The sequence below is a fragment of the Humulus lupulus genome, chromosome 9 (genome assembly GCF_963169125.1).
Source record: "Humulus lupulus chromosome 9, drHumLupu1.1, whole genome shotgun sequence".
Lineage (NCBI taxonomy): Eukaryota > Viridiplantae > Streptophyta > Magnoliopsida > Rosales > Cannabaceae > Humulus > Humulus lupulus.
Window position 1 is genome coordinate 182,491,776 of NC_084801.1, and position 5,794 is coordinate 182,497,569.

General features: G+C 42.2%; 1 non-coding gene across 1 annotated transcript; it reads left to right on the plus strand.

Moving 5' to 3' along the window:
• Positions 1 to 245: 245 nt before the first annotated feature.
• LOC133802921 (small nucleolar RNA R71) lies at positions 246 to 352 on the plus strand. The gene has a single exon (XR_009877664.1). It is a non-coding gene; the product is annotated as a small nucleolar RNA R71 (small nucleolar RNA).
• Positions 353 to 5,794: the final 5,442 nt, after the last annotated feature.

Here is a 5,794-nt window from a genome sequence, read left to right on the forward strand (position 1 = left end):
TCAAAGAGGCTACTTGCGCTGTTAAGGCAGTGATTGCATCTAGCTCATGCACCCCAGCTACCTTTCTGACTCCTGATGATCTTTCCTCAGACCACTGATGGTTGTTTGTAGCCATGTCCTCTAGCAGCTCATATGCACCAGTTACGCTCTTGCTCATAAAAGTGCCACCCGCTGCAGCATCTATAATGGTTCTGGTTGTCGGACATAAACCATTGTAGAAATTCTGTACTAGCATCCACTGTTCAATGCCATGATGAGGACATCTTCTCAGGAGTTCCTTAAACCGTTCCCACGCCTCATACAATGACTCTCCGTCATTCTGGCAAAAGTTATTTATCTTTCCTCGCAATTTAGCAGCTTTGGATGGAGGGAAGAATTTGGACAAAAATTTCTGAGCTAGATCTTGCCAAGTGACAATGGAGTTTGGCTGCAGAGAGTTCAGCCAAATTTTAGCTCTGTCCCTTAGAGAAAATGGGAAGAGCCTAAGCTTGATTGCGTCATCACTCACCCCATTATATTTGAAGGTTCCACACAACTCCAGAAAGTTGGACAAATGGGTGTGAGGATCTTCAGAGGGCAACCCATTGAATTGCACAGAGGACTGCACCATTTGTAAAATAGCAGGCTTGATTTCGAAGTTGTTGGCCTCCACAGCTGGTGGGCGTATACTATTTTGTACTCCCGTCAGAGTGGGTAGCACATAATCTCTCAGGCTCCTCTCAGCGTTGGTCTGAGCCTGAGCCCCTTGTACAACTCCTGGATTTAGACCATTCCTGCCATCCCCATCATTTTGTGCCATCTTCACAGAATTCTGGGCCTCTCTCTTATTCTTTCTGATTTGATTGCAGGACTTTTCAATCTCGGGATTCAAAGGAACAAGTGTGGCTTTTCCTTTTCTGCCACGCATATACCAAAATTCACCTGAGATAGACAAATTAAGCAACTAAACAGATTAGAAACGAGAGAAATTAAAATCAAATTAGAATAAAAATTAATTAGACTGATATTGATAATTTTCAATCCCCGGCAACGGCGCCAAAAACTTGTTGCGATAATTTTGCTATGCAAGTGCACACAGTCGCAAACTCGTAATAAAATGGTAAAACCAAGTATCGTCCTCAAGGACTGAGTTATCAATTACCAGTCAATTAATTTCTTGTTCTATTTGATGAATTAAAATTCTTGATTTTTGTAAAATACAGCAAAAGAACCAATAAAGTGCAGAAATAATAATCAACAATTAAATAGAATAATAACTAATAGTAAAACTTTTAGTTTAATCACTGAGAAACAATTAGGATATTCAATCTCATCAACTATCCTTCCTATTATTCCCTAATGCAAAGTATGAATTCTTCTTATTTTTTTACCTAATTCAATTAACAAGTTGAAACAGCAGCCTATAATCATACTATGAATTATAAACTCAACCTAGGTGACAATTTCCTATATTTCTATGGTAAATTGAACCACAAAGGTAGCATTAAATTCCACAACTTAATAACAGTTACACAATTAATTCAGATACTTTCGTTCTAAATTAGAATTATGTCCAATATAACCAAATCATAATTAAATCTCACTTCTCAGATTTTGACTTAAAAACATATGAATGTGACTAAAGATGGCCAATCAATAATCAATCTATAAGAACAGGTTATAAGGAATTGAAGAAGATTGAAGAAGAGGAAATTAAAATTGCATTAGGTCATAACAGAAATTCAAGTGATTCAATTGAACATCCTAAACAGAAAATTAGTTCATAGTCATAGTGCTAATCACAACAGAAATTAAAGATAACATCAGGAAGAAAAACATGTAAAAATACTCTAAGCTTGAGCCTTCAAAACCAGAACTCCTCCCTTCGTCCGTACGTCCTTCTCTCTTCTTTTTCGTCCTTTAAAACCTAGGATTTCAGATTTTAGAGAGGCGGGCCGCGGCCCTACATACACTATGCCGCGGCCCGTGTCCAAATTCCTGGGCAAAAAGCCCTTTCCATGCCGCGGCCCTCCGAAGCCATGCCGCGGCCCGTATCAAAGGGTAGGAGGTCCTTTTCATGCCGCGGCTCTCTGAAGCCATGCCGCGGCCCGAAGACTTCCTGAAAAACAATGCTTCTGTTTCCCACCTAGCCGCAGCTCCCTTTTGCTCATGCCGTGGCTCTTAAGGGAAATCTCATTTTTTTTAAGTTTTCATCCCAAAATTTCACCAACACTTCCAAATTGTGTTGAGAACCATTCTTGATCAAAATATGATGGAAAACTCGGTTATTTCTTCCCTTTCTTTGGCATTTTCTTCCACATGCTCAATTCTTCCTGATATTCACAAAAACAACCAAACAAAGCGTAAACCCGCGCTAAAACAAGGAAAAACAAAATAAAAGACTACTAAAAACATCACCAAAACATAATAAAAACTAGACTCATCAATATTCGAGCTATTCGGCATGAGACGATTATATTTAGTGGATTAGCGGTTTTGTCATAACGGGGTCAATTTTGGGGTAATAGGAATGTTTATTTGATGATAAATTGGGAGTTATTGAGATCAGGGTGAAATTCTGGGAGTTTTGACTATAATGTCCACGGGGGTGTTTTCGGGACCCCGAGCACTAGGTTTTATTTGAGGTTACTTAAGCTTGAAGTAGCTTATCAGATAGAACGTACGATAGAAAACCTCTCGTTCTCCCTTTCCAAAGTCTGTTTTACCGTTTAAGCTTTTTCGAAGAAATCTCGGGTTCTAGGTGTCGGAATCGAGCGAGGATCGAGGCATAGAGATCCTAGGAAAGATTAGAAGCTTCTTAACCGAAGGATTTGATGGAAAACAACCCAATCGAAGGTAATCGAAGTTTAAGTTTTGAGTTTTTCGTGTTTCTAAGCTTTGAATTGATTTTGTGAATTGTTGAGTTTTCGGTTCGTTTGAACCTTGGGTTTTGAGGGTTTTGGAGCATTGGGAAGCTTGGGAACTTTGTTTTGATGATTGGGGAATGTTTTGGTATGATTTTGGAGGCTTTGGAGTGTTAAAAGCACGTTTGGGAATGGCCCAGAGTTGAGGGCCGCGGCCCTGTTCTTGGGGTGCCGCGGCCCTGCTTCGAAGAAGCAGGTGGGGGAAAATGCACCTGCTGGGGGCTGCGGCCCTTGATGGAGGGTGCCGCAGCCCTTGCTTTAGGGAGTTCTGGGGGTCGCGGCCCAAGGTGCTAGGGCCGCAGCCCTTGCCCAGTTTTCGCCCCGTTTGCTCGTTTTGACCCCGGGAACTTAGTTTTAGGCCTCAGGAGTGTCCCTACTACTTGGATTAGTTTGGATTGATCTCTTGGAGGCTAGATATTGGTTTGAGAACCTTTGATTATCATGTTATTGATGGTATCCTATAATGTGTTATGATTAGGTAACCGCTAAAGGACTAAAAGCTAAACCGTTCTCAAGGGTCGTTCTTTTGTTCATTCTAGCTCGAATCAGAGGTAAGAAAACTGCACCCCATATGTGACATGCATGGTTATTCATGAGCCATGTTGGTTGTGTAAATGTGGACATGGAATGATCATTGAATGCTTAGCAAATGTTGCTCACTTGTGCATGGTACTGACTCATCAGTCAGATTTGGCAAAAGTGCTAGTATCAACTGTGAAGCTGTGACTTATTAGTCAAGTTCGGCAGTGGTACTGGGCACTGGTCACATAGCGCTGACTCATTAGTCAGGACGGCCTTAGCGTGTTCAACGCAAGCCAATAAAGATTAGATCTAATCGACTTTCTGCATTGGATGACTCAAAAGAGCATTAATGCCGAACCGACCTCAAGTTCGATGAATATTATAAGCGCTTGTGTGGCTTACCCATCAGTCACTCACTTGTTAAAATAGAGACTTACCCATCGGTCTCTCATTTGTTGAAGGCTAGTGGCTTACCTAGCAGCCACTCTTCCATTTGAATTAGTGACCTGCTTGTCAGTCACTCAGTATGGTTTATCAGAACCTCAAGTGATATTCACTATCCTGTTTGAGAGCTATGAGCTATGTGTGATTATAATGATAATCATTTGATAACATTTACATATAATGCTATGTTTCTTGCTGGGCTTTGGCTAATGGGTGCTATGTGGTGTAGGTAAAGGGAAAGAAAAGCTCACCCAGCCTTGAGTGGAGAGCTTAGGTGGTGATGTGTACATATGCGGCCGCTTGACCACCACGGCTAAGGAGTTCTCAGAGGAACTAGGGGGTTTACCTTATTTTTGCCGCTTAGGTCGGCGGGTTTATAATCTTGGAACAGTAATGACCTTTTTGAGTTGTAAATAACTTGTAAATGTTCTTGTGGGCCCATGAACAGTTTTATATATTAAATAAAACATATCATTTCCTTTTTGCTGATTTTCACCTTAGCCTATTAATAACACTTAGAACACGTTTTAACCAAAGGACTCAGGCAATGAGTCAAATTTCCGGTTCATCGTAACTGTTCTGGGGTAACCAGGGTGTTACACTCGACATGAGGGAGGCCCGTCCATAGTACGTGACAATAGGAATGTCCCACATAACCAAGCTCGAGCTTGGAGGGACAATAGCCCGTCAAACACATATAATAGGATGGGATTTTTTGAACAACCTCCAGCTAACCTAGGGACTAGGGACCAAACCCTTGAGAGACTAGTTCTAATGGATGAGCAAATGAAAGGACTCTTGTCCGGGAAGGAAAATGATGATTGCGACTCAGATGAGGAGCTCGAACCTTTTGCTCCAAACATTGTAGCGGCAACATATCCTGTAGGTTTTAGGATGCCACACATGTCGAAGTTTGATGGAGATGGAGATTCATCTGATCAAACAATGTCGGGCTCGATCTAAGATGTATCTTGTTCCTTGCAACTTTGGTCGGGCCTGCCAGGCAGTGGTTTAAACAATACAAGAGGCATTCCATAAGCTCGTGGAATAAATTTTCCTCCGATTTTGAAAAAGCATTATGAGTTTCACAGGCAGCTCGAGTTGAGGTCGATTCATTGGCCAACGTAAAGCAGCAACCTAGCGAGACACCGAAGGCATATTTGAGCAGATTTTCTAATGTTGCTGAACGAGCTAGGGACGCTGATGACAGCTCCAAGCTAATGGCAATGAGAATGGGAATCCTCGTCGGGGGCGACCTGTGGCAAGAACTCCAAAGAAAAGGAGTTAAAGCGTAGATTAATTCTTGGCCCGAGCTCAGGAATGGATAAACCTAGAAGAGGCACGAGCTTCTGTCGTAGGAACCAGCCAAACCCATGTCCAACTCGTTGGAGCGGTAACAGATGTTGCAGCTACGGCTTAAGCCATTACCCAGAATAACCAAGGGGGGAACAATAAAAGGAAGGGGAATGGTGAGGGAGCCTAGAGCGGGACAAAGAAAAACAAGTCTGTGGAGAAGTTCAAGCCCATCTACGCTACATATACTGACCTAAAGGATACCCGAGAGCGTATCTTTCTGGCCAATTCTAATTGCCTCCTATGGAAGAAGCCATAACCTTTAAGAAACCGAAAGCAAATAGAGATCCTTCAAAAAAAATTCGATTCTATAATGACATCAGTCATAAATTCTGTCGATTCTGAGCTGGACCGTTGGCCAAGTACGCTCAAAATCGAGTAGTTCCCAATCAGCCCCTCGGGCAAAACTCTTTGTTAGTCGCAGAAGCTCCCATAGGCCAATCTAGAGCTCAGGCGAATAGGTCGATCCTTCTCCAATAGTAGGGGGAGATATAACCATTATTGCGTGGGCATGAGCATCGGGGCCCAAAAGAGGTACATTAATGAGTTGAAGGCTCATAATGGGGTGGAGT